The following is a 15,834-nucleotide window of genomic DNA, read 5'->3' as shown; positions in this document are numbered from 1 at the left end:
ATTATGTGAAAGGTGTTCATTATGTGAAAGGTGCCAGAATAAGGATTGAATACCTTATTCTGCTTTTCAGCAGGGTCCCTCTAGCCCGGCGACTATATAAGTTGCAACAGGCCAGGGTCACACTCCAACCTTTTCAACATAAAATGCAGGGTTAATAGCTATATATTGACGCCAAAGGTCTTCTAACAGACTGGAGCTTCGGGGCAGAGGAGGTGAGTGCTGGAGTGTGGAGTCTGGTAAGTGATAGAGCCTTTTTATCTCTCCCCTAAAAATACTGAGTATTTATTGGATTTGGATTGGATTTCTTTAAGAGCTCCTCTGAGAATTACCTCCCATTACCCCACCCCTCCCACACCTAAATACACTGAGCAATATTATAAACGCAACACTTTTGTGTTTACCCCTATTTATCAGGAGCTGAACTCAAAGATCTATGGCTTTTTCTATGTACACAAAAGGCCTATTTCTCTCAAATATTGTTCACAAATCTGTCTAAATCTGTGTTAGTGAGCACTTCTCCTTTGCCAGAGATAATCCATCCACCTCACAGGTGTGGCATATTAGGATGCTGAATAGACAGCATGATTATTGCACAGGTGTGCCTTAGGCTGGCCACAATAAAAGGCCACTCTAAAATCCCTTTCACACTGGGGCGATTTGCAGGCGCTACAGCGCTAAAAAAAGTGCCCTGAAAGAGCCGCTTCTCACACTCCAATGTGAAAGCCCAAGGGCTTTCACACTGGAGCAGTGCACTGGCAGAACGGTAAAAAAAGTCCTGATACAGAGATGACCACTGGAGCACAACATTTACATTTTTACTTGCTGTTTACTTATGAAATAAAATAACCAAATCAATATACTGTATAATACACTTAATACGTGGATGTAATGGAAAAATAAATTATGATCAGGTAAATTTCATAATAAAAAGTCAAAACATGTACTTACTAAAATATGCTATAGTCTCCCACTGAGTGGCAACTTTTGCCAATAGATAATTTGCTAGTCGAAACACATACACTGTATTCCTGCCAAAACATTTGCAATGGAATGCACATACTCGTGTAACCCAAACTACACTTTTCACAACCTGCTGAACTCCACTATATGCAAGAGAATACACTGATAACCTCTGCCTGAGATGTCTCCTTTCTGTAAATCTACTTACATACGCCCCACTTTCACCTAAAAACTTACATAGCAGGCATTCCCACTTTTAGCCTAATTCCAGCTTTCAGCTAGTGTGTGTCACCTGTTGACTTGCATATTTACATTTATTTTGTGACTTTTGAAGGAATGGATAATAAGAAAACTTAAAGGTGTTTTTGTATATTTTCTGGGAGTTTGTATTTATAAAAAAAAATCAACAAGATATCCAGAATCTGGCTATTTTGGTCTGTGGCCCATATGTATATCCATATTTACCACAACACATAGTATTATACAAACCGCAGTGTTTGAGGTGCCATCATTTTGAATGGCACTCCAATGCACATGAAATTGTACTACCTCCCTCCCCACACTACCCACCCAACAACCTTTAAAAAAATATACAAGTTATAACAGAGTGGTTATTTAACCACTTGCTTACTGGGCACTTAAACACCCTTCCTGACCAGACCAATTTTCAGCTTTTGGTGCTCTCACACTTTGAATGACAATTACTCAGTCTTGCAACACTGTACCCAAATTAATTTTGTGTCCTTTTTTTCCCACAAATAGAGCTTTCTTTTGGTGGTATTTGATCACCTCTGGGGTTTTTATTTTTTGCGCTATAAATGAAAAAAGACCGAAAATTTTGAAAAAAAACGCATATTTCTTTTTTTCTGTGATAAAATTTTGCAAATTATAATTATTTTTTCATAAATTTTGGCCACAATTTATACTGCTACATATCTTTGGTAAAAATAACCCAAATTAGTGGATATTATTTGGTCTTTGTGAAAGTTAGAGAGTCTACAATCTGTGGTGCGAATCGCACAAAATTGATCACACCTGATGTACTGGTGGCCTATCTCGCTTCTTGTGACCCGAACAAGTCAGGAAAGTACAAATACCCCCCAAATGACCCCTTTTTTGAAAGTAGACATTCCAAGGTATTTACTAAGATGCTTGGTGAGGTTTTTGATGTTGTCATCTTTTTCCCACAATTCTTTGCAAAATGAAGATTTTTTTTTTTTCTCACAAAATTTTCAATGTAATAGGTTATTTCTCTCACATGGCATGTGTATACCACAAATGACACCCCAAAATACGTTCTGCTACTCCTTCTGAGTATTACGATACCAAATGTGTGAGACTTTTACACAGCCTGGCCACATACAGAGGCCCAATATTGAAATAGCACCATCAGGCGTTCTAGGAGCATAAATTACACATTTCATTTCTCAACCACCTATTACAGTTTTGAAGGCCCTGGAGCACCAGGACAATGGAAATGCCCACAAAGTGACCCCATTTTGGAAAGCTAACACCCCAACGTATAATCTATGAGGCATAATGAGTCGTTTGAATGGTTCATTTTTTCTCCAGAAGTTTTGGGAAAATGTGGAAAAAAAATGAAAACGCATTTTTTTACGCAAAGTTGTCCATTTATAAGATATTTCCAACACATAGCATGTACATAGCAAAAATGACACCCCAAAATACGTTCTACTACTCCCAATATTGAAATAGCACCATCAGGCGTTCTAGGAGCATAAATTACACATCTTATTTCTCAACCACCTATTACAGTTTTGAAGGCCCTGGAGCACCAGGACAATGGAAATGCCCACAAAGTGACCCCACGGGGCACTGACGACACGTGGCACTGACAGATGGCACTGGAGGCAGATGGCACTGGAGGCAGATGGGGCTGACAGATGGGGCTGGCAGATGGGGCTGACAGATGGGGCTGGCAGATGGGGCTGACAGATGGGGCTGACAGATGGGGCTGACAGATGGGGCTGGCAGATGTCGCTTGCAGATGGGGCTGGGGCTGGCACTGGGGCTGGCACTGGCAGATGGCACTGGCAGATGGTGCTGGCTATTTGCTCTGGCTAATTGCTCTGGCAAATGGGGCTGGCAGATGGCACTGCGGCTGGCAGATGGCACTGGCGCTGGCAGGTGGCACTGGCAGGTGGCACTGGGGCTGGCGGCACTGGGGCTGACGGATGGCACTGGCGCTGGCAGGTGGCACTGGCGCTGGCAGGTGGCACTGGCGCTGGCAGGTGGCACTGGCAGGTGGCACTGGCACTGGCACGTGGCACTGGCACGTGGCACGTGGCGCGTGGCACTGGCACTGGCACTGGGGCTGGCGGCACTGGGGCTGACGGCACTGGGGCTGACGGATGGCACTGGCGCTGGCAGGTGGCACTGGCACTGGCAGGTGGCACTGGCAGGTGGCAGGTGGCACTAGCAAGTGGCACTGGCAGCACTGGCACTGGCGGCACTGGTGGTGGCAGGTGGCACTGGCAGGTGGCACTGGCAGGTGGCACTGGCGGCACTGGCACTGGGGCTGACGGATGGCACTGGCGCTGGCAGGTGGCACTGGCAGGTGGCACTGGCACTGGCGGCACTGACGGCACTGGGGCTGACGGCACTGGGGCTGACGGATGGCACTGGCAGGTGGCACTGGGGCTGACGGCACTGGCGGCACTGGGGCTGACGGCACTGACGGCACTGGGGCTGACGGACGGCACTGGGGCTGACGGGCGGCACTGGGGCTGATGGGCGGCACTGGGGCTGACGGGCGGCACTGGCGCTGGCAGGTGGCGCTGGCAGGTGGCACTGGCGCTGGCGGCACTGGGGCTGATGGCACTGGGGCTGACGGCACTGGGGCTGATGGCAGGTGCTGGCAGGTGGCACTGGCGGCACTGGCACTACTGGCAGATGGCACTGGGCTGACAGATGGCACTGGGCTGACAGATGGCACTGGGGCTGACACTGGCACTGGGGCTGACACTGGGGCTGACACTGGCACTGGGGCTGACACTGGGGCTGACACTGGCACTGGGGCTGACACTGGCACTGGGGCTGACACAGGCACTGGGGCTGACACAGGCACTGGGGCTGACACTGGCACTGGGGCTGACACTGGCACTGAGGCTGACACATAGATCGCTCTCCCTCCTCACACGCTGTCTCTGTGTGAGGAGGGAGAGACACGGCAATGGGAGATGATCTCATATTTTTACACATGAGATTATCTCCCATTGGCAGCTGCGATCGCGCTGTGAACGGCCGCTTTGATTGGCCGTTCACGGCGATCTGTATTTGCCTGTCTCCGGGAGACACGGCAAATACAATACTTCCGCGATGCGCGCCCCCGGCGGCGCGCATTGCGGAAGTAAACACCAGGCCGTCCAGGGACGGCCAGGCGAAGGAAGCCGCCCGCTCTAAGGCCGTCATTCGGCTATAGGGCGGGCGGGAGGAGGCTAATTGCCATACTCAGATGCAAGCTCAGGTCCCTTAAGCTCAATTTTCCACAACACTCTAGATTCTTAGACATGCTCAGGGAAGATTTCCTTCTTCAGCAGCTCAGAGAGGTCACACTCGATAAGGTAGATGTAGGTGGGCAAGTTATCTGCTGCCAGGTAAGCTGCCATCCACTGTCAAACCCAATATACAGGCAGCCAAGCCAGAGCTAATAGTATGGACGTAGCAATGTGGACTACAATTGCAAAGTACAGTGATCCTCCGATATTTCTATAAATCGCATGTTCCTCTAGTGCCCAGCCTCACTAACTGACATAATATACATGAGCCAAACTAAAGGGGTTGTGGGGTTAGTAGTTCCTCAGAATGGCATTTGCTTCGCATGGCTATACACCTGGACTACATATCCCAGGAATCTTTTCTACCATCAGAGAGATTGCTGGGAGGAGCTATAAAGGAAGCCCCATGCTCTCCTCCTCCTGGGCCTGATGTGTGACGGACCTCTCCGTGCATGGAGAGCGGGGTCGCAGCCTACCACACGGGGTACAACATTCCAACCTGGATGAGAAGAGTCTAGAACTGCTTGCTGTTAGTCAGACATCCATCCAGCACCACTTCGGTCATCTGACAACACGTGCTTCAAGCTTCACATCGGGAGATCGTCAAAGTGTATCGGCTGCACAATCGTCGCTCCAGGAGCTGCTGTTCCAGAAGGCATTGAATCGGCCTGGTCGCTGTTGAGAGGGTAATTGCCCACCTTTGCAAATCTTTCAATTCTTACTTCACTCGGACACTGTGTACATACAACTTTACCTTGGGAATACTTTACTGCACCTATTTTTGAACACTGTACATAGACATCTTTAGCTTCTTCTATCTCAAGAAATCTCATTGTTTGTTACTGCACCTTATTGGATACAATTAATGAGCTCTCACTGCGGTGAAGACCATCAGACCTGCAACTGGGACATTGCTGTCATTACTACTTAAAGGGCCCTCATACCATTACTATTAAGCCTGATCTCTCATTACCCTGTTTCCCCCAAAATAAGACCTAGCGTGATTGTCGGTGATGACTGCAATATAAGCCCTACCCCCCAAATAAGCTCTACCCTGCTTTCCCGAAAATAAGCCCTACCCTGAAAATAAGACCTTCAAGGACTTTAACTAGGAATTATTTGGGGGGGGTAGGGCTTATATCGCAGCCATCACTGACAATCACGCTAGGTCTTATTTTCGGGGAAACCGGGTAGGATTAAAGGTTAATAGGCCGACCTAGGTTCCCCTTTTAGAAGTTTGCCAGTATAAATACTTAACATTTGTTTATCCTTTTAGGTTCAAGTAGTATTCTACTGTACATATGTGTATATAATATACTTTTTACCTACAATTATCTTGCCTTGTGTTACCCAAGAGGGATTCCTCTACTGTGCTAGGACTGTTACCCAAAGCTCAGTAGATCTGTTGCCTCCTCTGTGTAACAATATCCTCTTTGAATTGTTCCAGTAAACGTTAATAGTATATAAACGCACTTGTTTGACTTATTACTTCAAGGTGGTGCAAAGATGTCTGAGTGTCAGGTGGGTTGGAATGTTCACAAGGTCTTGGCGGTGCGGATGAGCAGGTGAATCCAAGCAGTCCCCAAGGGGGTCATGCTACATGCAGTTTCTCTATTCTCAGCTACGGTGGGGATCCTCTCCCCAACTGCTTCCAGAGTACTCCAGTTTCAGTGGGGTGTCCCTTTGTTCTTGGGCCTTGGTTCCCTCCAGCTGCTCACCTGTGTTTAGGGATGAGCCGAACACCCCCCGGTTCGGTTCGCACCAGAACTTGCGAACGACCCCCGCGTTCGGTACGAACGTTAGAACCCCATTGAAGTCTATGGGACTCGAACGTTCGAATTGGAAAGTGCTAATTTTAACGGCTAATATGCAAGATAGTGTGCTAAAAAGGGTTTGGCGACCTGCCTCCTGCCTCAGGGGACATGGGTCACTGCAAAAAAAAGTTTTAAAAACTACCGTTTTGGCGGGAGCAGTGATTTTAATGACGATTAAAGTGAAAAAAAAAAGTGAAATATTCCTTTAAATATGGTGCCTGGGGGGTGTCTATAGTATGCCTGTGAAGTGCCACGTGTTTCCCGTGTTTAGAACAGTCCCTGCACAAAATGACATTAAACGGAAATAACACCATTTAAAACTGCTTGCGGTTTTAATGTTATATCTGGTTCCTGCAATATGGTTGAAAATCATTGAGAAACATGGCATGGGTAGCCCTCCCTGCCCATTACCAGCCTATTTGGGTCTTGTACACATATTAAGGGGAACCCCGTACCCATATTAAAAAAAGGAAATGCGTGTGGCCCCCAGGCCCTATATACTCAGAACAGCAGTATACAGGCGGTGCAAACAAGACAGGGACTGTGTAGGTTTGTTGTGTTAAGTTGAATCTGTTTGTCATTTTCAACCGGTACATTTTTAAAGTGTAGCTCCAGTCAAAAAAACTATCTTTAAGCTTTTTGGAAAACATAGGGAAGGGTTATCACCCCTGTATAATTTTGTTTTGTCGTCCATCTTTTTTCATCTCACTTGCTGCTGTCTCCTTGCGTTTGCAAGTAGGAGATGTTTGTAAGTTGGATGTTTGAAAGTAGGGGCCTGCCCTATATTATAGCGGTATGTACTGGGTACAGAGCACGCAGACAGCACGCACTATCTCCTAACACTACTGACTGCAAGCTCTATTATTAACCACTTGTTAGCCCAATGTTTGCATAAAGTGAAAGATGAAGTTATGCTGAGTAAATAGATATCAAACATGTCACTCTTCAAAATTGCACGTGCCCGTGGAATGGCGCCAAACGTCGCTACTTAAAAAATCCCCATAGGCGACGCTTTAAATATTTTTTTACTGGTTACATGTTTTGAGTTGCAGAGGAGGTCTAGGACTAGAATTATTGCTCTCGCTCTAACATTCTCGGCGATACCTCACATGTGTGGCACATGCGAGCACATGGGGACATGGGCGCTTTAATTTTTATTTTATTTTTTTATTGTTCATTTTACTTTATTTTAGTTTGACATTTTTTTTCCCAAAAATATATTTTTGATCACTTTTATTCCTATTACAAGAAATGTAAACATCCCTTGTAATAGGAATATGGGATGACAGGTCCTCTTTACAGTGAAATCTGGGGGGTCAATATGACCCCACATCTCACCTCTAGGCTGGGAAGCCTGAAATAAAAAATTAAAAAAAAGATTCTGGCTTTGATCGTACTGGCGAGTTGGTAGAAGCACCAGAGGGCGGTGAGGGGTGGGGGGCGTCTATGGCTGGGTACTTCAGGGTATCACCGAGTATGGCTGGGTATCTCTGAGTATGGCTGGGTATGGCAATTTATGGCAGGGTATTACAGAGTATTGGCGGGGTATTGGCGGGGTACTACAGAGTAATAGCAGGGTACTGCAGAGTATTGGGGGTACTGCAGAGTAATGGCGGGTACTGCAGAGTATTGGGGGGTACTGCAGAGTAATGGGGGTTACTGCAGAGTAATGGGGGGTACTGAAGAGTAATGGCAGGGTACTGCAGAGTAATGGCAGGGTACTGCACTGCAGAGTAATGGCGGGGTACTGCAGAGTAATGGCGGGGTACTGCACTGCAGAGTAATGGCGGGGTACTGCAGAGTAATGGCGGGGTACTGCAGAGTAATGGCAGGGTACTGCACTGCAGAGTAATGGCGGGGTACTGCACTGCAGAGTAATGGCGGGGTACTGCACTGCAGAGTAATGGCGGGGTACTGCACTGCAGAGTAATGGCGGGGTACTGCAGAGTAATGGCGGGGTACTGCACTGCAGAGTAATGGCGGGGTACTGCAGAGTAATGGCAGGGTACTGCACTGCAGAGTAATGGCGGGGTACTGCACTGCAGAGTAATGGCGGGGTACTGCAGAGTAATGGTGGGGTACTGCAGAGTAATGGCAGGGTACTGCAGAGTATGCACTGGTATTGCAGAGTATTGGCAGGGAATTGAGGGGTTAAATTCGGTGAGCAGCGATGTGGGCACTGCAGATGCAGCCCACATCGCTGCTGACACGATCTCTTTCCCCTCCGCTGTACCGATCGGTACAGAAAGGGGAGGGAGGAACAGGCGTCATAACATGACGCCGGTTTGTTTCCAAGTGATCCCTCCGTCATTTGACGGAGCAATCACGTGGTAAACGGCCGCTATGAGCGGCCGTTTACCGTGATGCGCCGGGTCCTATGGACCCGGCGGTCACGGACGCTCTCGAGTGCGCACACCTCGGGGCACGCGAGAGCAGAATTCTGGGAGGCCGTTAATTAACGGCCTCTCTGAGTTAAACAACCGCCCTGAAGCCGTTAATCGGCAATGGGCAGTTGTTAAGTGGTTAAAGCTAGATCACTAGCTATATAGGTGAGGTGAATATAGTGGTGTATACTGCAGTCAGGGCACAGACAACAACCACTACACAGCAGCAAGATAGGAAATCAGCCAAAAACGATTGGTGTGTACTGTGTTGAAGGTACACAGAACACCCACTGCTTCAGATGCAAAGTAACACACTACAGGAAGCCGCCTTAAAGGCGGCCTTATATAGTGTGGGGCGTGCACTACACAGTCTGAGCTATGATTGGCCACAGGCAGGATGCCTGTGGCCAATCATGGCTCTCCTCGCTGCCGGCGCTGCGATTGGCCAAGCATGCGGGGTCACAGTGCATGCTTGGCCAATCATCGGACAGCAATGCACTGCGCCAACGCAGTGCATTGTGGTCCGCGCGCGCGTCACTCGAATTTTGACGCGAACGGCCAAAACGTTCGGAATTTGCCGAACGCACGAACGGCCAATGTTCGAGTCGAACGTACGTTCGACTCGAACACGAAGCTCATCCCTACCTGTGTTACCTATCTGCAGTCTAAACTATTAATCAAGACAGCAATACCAACTATTTATTTACTCTATATAAGACAGCCTTCCGATGAGCCAGCTTAATTAGCATAAAATGTATTGGTTAAACATAACCCCAACACTGACTTGATTAATTTCCTGATTTCTTTTAGGTCTATGCAGAGATTTTTAGCACACTAAAATTTTCACGGTATGGACTATGTAACAAGAAAACAAATGTCAGTTTATTCTCTGACAAGTCAATAAAAATCATATATGTCTGATTTATCGAGATAAAGAAAATCACAGATGTATCAATAGCACATTGCTTTAGCAGTAAGAAGTACAACTATATATTGGGGCCCTAGGAGACACCAGATTTCTTATTTTTCAATTGGTAGGTATAGCCACCACCATTTTAGAGCACAGGTAATTTAGACTATGTTGGTAGGCAACAAGGTCCACCCTAATTTGACCCTCCCCTTGAATTCTCTGTAGCGATGCAAGGATTGGGTCTATACTACTAGTTACACTGACACAGTTCAACATAATTATTTTGATTCTTTAAGTGGAAATGACACTTTTGAATATGATTTGAAGTGGCTGTTAACCCTCACATATACCCAGTGAACAGCCTCAGATAATACACAGAGATTAAACACACCTCCCTACATAAGTTTAACATGTATTTCTGCTGTCTTCAGCTCTCTATATTCTTTAGAAAGTGCACATTATGTTAGAAATGTTTCTTCTTGTTTCAGTAGTGAGAGTGTAGTCTGGGCATAAAATGTGTGTGAGCTGATTGGAGGAAAGGCACACACCCCCTCTCCACATAGGCAGAGGAACGAAGGAACATGCAGAGCTGTGCTGTGAATAGATAAGCTCTGCTAATCTATTTATAGCACCCTCCCCGACACAATTTTCCAGCTGCTTTTATTTTTTATCTCATGTGTCAGAGAGCTTGTCAGAAATTATCATGCTGATAACAGAGGAACGGAGCAGCAGAAAGACATGGGACTTAGGTCTTTGGAGAGAGATAAGTAATCACTACAGATATATGTGCCCAGGTCAGATTTCATGAATGGGGTTTACATCCATTTTAATATCAAATGTTTATTAAACAAAATCATGAAGGCCAAAATTCAGTCAGATCTAGAAATTAGATGACTTTTCACAGTGGAGAGATTCATTTATTCTTTACCATGAAAAATATCTGCAGTGCATTAAAGGACCGACCATACCTTGAGGATTTGCAATAGCCATTCAAAATAGAATGTGATCTGGAATGGAGACTCTGGATTTGCGATGGAGAGTTGAGATGATGATCAGATGAGTGTATGTGTGAAGACCCGTGCCAACTGTCGAGTGCTAATCAGTATGTGAGACCCCCTTTTCTCTCTAAACTTCCCCTTTTATGTCCAAAATCCCCTTATCTAAGGAAAAATGTGTAATTTTGAATATTTACCCACATCTGATTGGAAGGCATTTCTATTGATTACCCCAATATTTATTAAAGTGGTGATCATACCTGTCCATCAGATGGCGATCTAGGACCAGGAATTCCTATTATGGGTCTCTGGAAATAAATTTGGTTTTATGCAATTGATCAATTAACCTTATCTGGGACCTTATCTTCTTACCCATGAGTTGATTCCCGATATAATACCCTCATAATAGTATGGATGAGGTGTGGATAATATTACTTGTGGTCTCATTTCTTTAGTGTTCTCTCATTGTGATCATGGAATATTTGCTCATGGTGCATGATTAATCAAGATATACATTTTGAGGACATCTTAGTAAGTATCGCATCATCATTTCTCTCTCATTTCTGAATTATTCCTACCATTAAGTCATAATTTCTTCCCATTTTTGAGTGTTAGAACAATACATATGCTTGATAAAATAATTCTTATCATGATTCACTCCTTTATTGGGTATAATGCACTGTGAAAAATAGTAAAAGTAAATTGGAAAGCGTTTGAACACTTTACCGTTCTTCCTGATTCCAATGGGGTCCAGGCGGTTTAATTCTGAAATTGTTCATAGTCAATGAGAATAGTGGAATAAATTCAGTTCACCCTAATTTGATCTCTCTCTGGACTTTTCCAATTGTAGAGAATATACAGAGAACATTCACTCTGTTAAGGATTTGTAGGGCACAAACTCAGTTTGTTTGTATTTCTGTAGACCAGGGGTAGGCAACCCCCGGCACTGGTGCCGCAAGTGGCACGTGAAGCCTCTTTTACCACCACTCGACTCCCTCCCCATCAGCAGAGCAGCGCAGAGAAGTGTCAGTGAGACACTAATGCATTCCAATTTCAGAATTCCCGACACCGTACCTACACTGAGGGGGAGGCACTGTGCCCCCACACATTTTAAAAGATGGGAAACATTGTTTGGTTCTCTAACTTTGCAGTAGCTGCGATCGTCAGCATTTGTGATGGGGAAGAGACTGGGTGCAGTTCTGCTAGGGTGGGGGTGGTCTCTGTTTCCAGGACAAGGAGGACTGTCTTGGCCACTGCTAAAGCCAATCACAGTCCTGCTAGCCTCGCCCACCATCTGGAGGAAGATGACTCGCTTGGTTGCTACTACCAATCTCAGAAAGAAGGGATTTCACTGTGATTGAGAAAACCACAATCAGGTGACTGTTTGTGGAATTACTGTTGAGCTTCTGGGAACTTTGTTGAAATTATTCCTGAACCTTTGCGTCACTTACTACTGAACCTCTGCACTCTGTGTCTCTTTAAGCCACAGCCAGAGCAATGAAAATCACACCTAACTTTTCCTGTGGCGTAGAGCGCTACACTTTTTCTCAACTCAACTTATGATCCTGCACACAGGCCCACTGCTTTCTGAAAATGCCCCTGACGTGAGTTCATTATTGCCATCCATTCCAGATGCTTGTATGTGACATTACATACAAGCACGTGGGCTGGGTGTGAGAGTTGGATCAGCAGGATGAGTGTGCCAGGACAGGTAGATGTGTCTCATCTCTGCTTCCTTTCACCACTCTGCATATCATAGACGAGAAGAGGGTACAGCGGTGGAGCAGATGAGCAGGAGGGTACAGGGGTGAGGAAAATGAGCAGGAGGGGTTCAGAGGTGGAACAGAAGAGCAGGAGGGTACAGCGGTGGGTCAGATGTGCAGGGAGGTACCGTGGTGGAAGAGATGAGAAGGAGGTTCAGCAGTGGGATGGAAGAGCAAGGGGGTACAGTGATGGGCCAGATGAGCAGGGGGGTTCAGTGTTGGGGAAGAAAAGCAGGGGGATAGAGAAGTGAGGCAGTTGTGAAAGGAGGTGTATTAGTGGGGCAGATGAGCAGGGTAGTACAGCGGTGGGACAGATGTGCAGGGTAGTACAGTGGTGGGGCAGATGTGCAGGGTAGTACAGTGGTGGGGCAGATGTGCAAGGGGTTACAGTGGTGAAACAGAATTGCAAGGGTGACATTGATCTGATTTCATGATTTCATGATTGAGAGTGTGAAGTTGACATTTTTTGTTATTAAATTGGCACGCTCAATTTTTTTGAAAACATTTTTCAACACACTGTGCTCAAAAGGTTGCCTACCCCTGGTGTAGAGAGTTGTTAATAATATGATGAGCATACAAAAAAGTTTTGTTTCTTGTTGGGCTAGAGATAACTGGTTGGTGTCTGCATCTGCAGCTAATGCCTGGCAGAAGAATATTTGTAATTGTCTTTCCTTTAACAGTGTTCATGTTTGAATAAGTTGCAAGTTGAGGATTTTTTAAGCAGGTGTTGTTTGAATATCAAATCAAATTCATTTTTCACGAGAGGTTGGAGGTTGCCTTGGTTTGTTTGGAGAGCAAATAAGCTACTTATGTAGATTTATGCTTGGGAGGCAGCAAGAATGTGCAAACAAAACACACCTGTAAATGGGGAGGCACTGCAATGTGTGCAACGCACGCGGTTGCGGCTCGCTTGTCACCAAAAACAGGATTAAAACAGGTGGTGAGGATGCATCACATCGCTTCCTCACCACCTGTCAGTAGCCTCTGATGCATGAACCAAACACAGGTCGGGCTTCAAGGTGGCCTTTCGGAATCTGGAAGCCCCCTTTAACAAGGAGGCCCCCAGATCCCGGTCTCCCCCCACATGTGAATGAGTATGGGGTACATTGTACCCATTCACCAAAAAAAAGTAATGTAGTGTGAAAAAATACAGTAGACTGTTTTTGACAACTCTTTTATTAAAAATATCTTCTTCTCCGCTTCTTCCTCCGGTCTTCCTCCATCTTCTCCCGCATCTTCCTTGTCCAGGCTTCTCCCGCTTCTTCTTCCGCTCTTCTTCTTTCTCCTGTCTTCTTTGTCCGGTGTTCTTGTTCCTCTGCTGCCGCTCCCACTGGCAACCCTCCTTTAATGCTTTGCAAAGAAGACACGAGATAGAAGAAGAGTGGAAGAAAAAGTGGGAGAAGGAGAAGCCCGGAGGAGGAAGATGCAGGAGAAGATGCAGGAAGAAGCGAGGAAGAAAAATATATTTTTAATAAAAGACTTCTCAACAACTGTCTACTGTATTTTTTCACGCTACACTAATTTTTTTTGGTGAATGGGTAGAGGGTACAATCTACCCCATACTTATTCACGTGGGTGGGCTGGGATCTGGGGCCCCCCTTGTTAAAGGGGGCTTCCAGATTCCGATAAGCCCCCCGCCCACAGACCCTGACAGCCACCGGCTAGGGTTGTCAGGAAGAGGCCCTTGTCCCCATCTACATGGGGGCAAGGTGCTTTGGGGTGGGGACTGCTTCATGCACCCACCCCACCATGTTGAGGGCATGTGGCCTGGTATGGTTCGGGGGGGACACTTCATGCTTGCATAAGGGTCTGGTATGGATTTTGGGAGGAACCCCCACACCATTTTAAAAAAATTGGCGTGGGGGTGTCCCCTCCAAATCCATACTAGACCCAAGGGCCTGGTATGGACTGGGGTGGGGACCGTACGCTGTTTTTTTTCACAATTTTCCTTTAGCCGGCGACTCTTTTTCTTTATATTGAGCTGTCAGCAGGGAAGCCCGCTTACAGCTGATGGCTCATCAGTTGTTAAGGACGCGGCATCCAGCTTCCTGGCTCTCTCCTTAGCAACCAGCTTTATACAGTGTAAAAAGAAAAAAAAACACAAAATACAAATCTCTGTAAAATCACTGTAAAAATGTATGTCCAAAAACGCTGCAAGCAGCGTAGAAACACTCAAAAGCCACTTTCATAGTTGTGAATCGAGCCGTATAGAGGCTTTGCTATGCAACTGTTTACCCCGATTGACCCACAGAGACATTGCTGTGAAGAGTCCATGATTTCACAGCTTTCATTATCCATTTTGTAAAATTGCATTACTTCTAACTTTGCACCTGATTAGTAAATTGCAATCCACTCATTTTGTACTTATTTCAATTAGTCAATTCAGTCTGATCATTTGACTGATTATCTATTCTGTTAAAGGGTAACAATAAAAAGAGTCTGGAAACTAAAGTAGTGAAAATTATTTTTTATTATTTGCTGGAGTTTAAAACAACATTTAGTAAAGCACAGTGCCGTATTTATATCTTAGGGGTTCTTGGGCACTTCAAGTTTCAAGGAGCCCTCAATATAGAAATTAAATTATATGACAAATAAAAAAAGTGAACTAAAATGAATGATAAATTGCATTTGGTTTAAAAAGAAATATGTTAGGTTAGGAATATAAGTTACGGTAGGTTCTGCAGAAGACACTTGATTGTTTTCTCAGTTTTATTGACTGTAAGAATACACATTACAAAGGTAACTGGGCCTAACAATCATTCATCACAGTTATGCATCACGCTACAATATTTCTCTGTAAAGTCTTTCCAAGCATTATGGCAAGTCCTCTCTCTCTTTGCTGAGTGGATGGCATTGACAGGAGGTGGCGTATATGGATCCACAGGCTGAAAATCACTTGTGAAAAGTCTGGTCAATTCGGGACATGGAAGAAACAAACTGGTTAGGAGTCGATGTTATTGCACTCGGTGCAAGACAGTTAAGTTGTTCTATATCCTGACGCCCACACACTCTTTGTTAACATTTTTTTTATTAAATCTAATTTTTTTATTTTTACATTTTTTATATAAGGGAAGTCTGGGGCACCCTCTGGCAGGGGGGCCCGGGGCAATTGCACATATTGCTCCCACCCCCTTATGAATCCAGCATTCAACTGCAGTAAAACCAAAGAACATGTAAAAGAAAAGCTAACCATTAGCTAAATGTTATGCAAAATGTTAACCACAATGTTCAGCCTGAAAGTGGTTGTAAATTCAGAATTTTTTTTTATCTTAATACATTCTATGCATTAAGATGAAAAACCTTCTGTGTGCAGCAGCCCCCCTAATAATTATCTGAGCCTCATCTCTCTCCAGCGATGTCCACGAGTGCCTCAGCTGTCCGAGACTCCCCTCCTGATTGCCTGAGACACAGCAGCGTTGCCATTGCCTCCCGCTGCTGTCAAAGTCAGTTAGCCAATCAGGAGAGGGGGCGGGCTGAACCGGAGCTCCAT

This window comes from Lithobates pipiens, unplaced genomic scaffold (genome assembly GCF_037356315.1).
Source record: "Lithobates pipiens isolate NorthernLeopardFrog02 unplaced genomic scaffold, aLitPip1_a1.2 Scaffold_13, whole genome shotgun sequence".
Taxonomy (NCBI): Eukaryota; Metazoa; Chordata; class Amphibia; order Anura; family Ranidae; genus Lithobates; species Lithobates pipiens.
Note: the sequence above shows the minus strand (reverse complement) of the source record.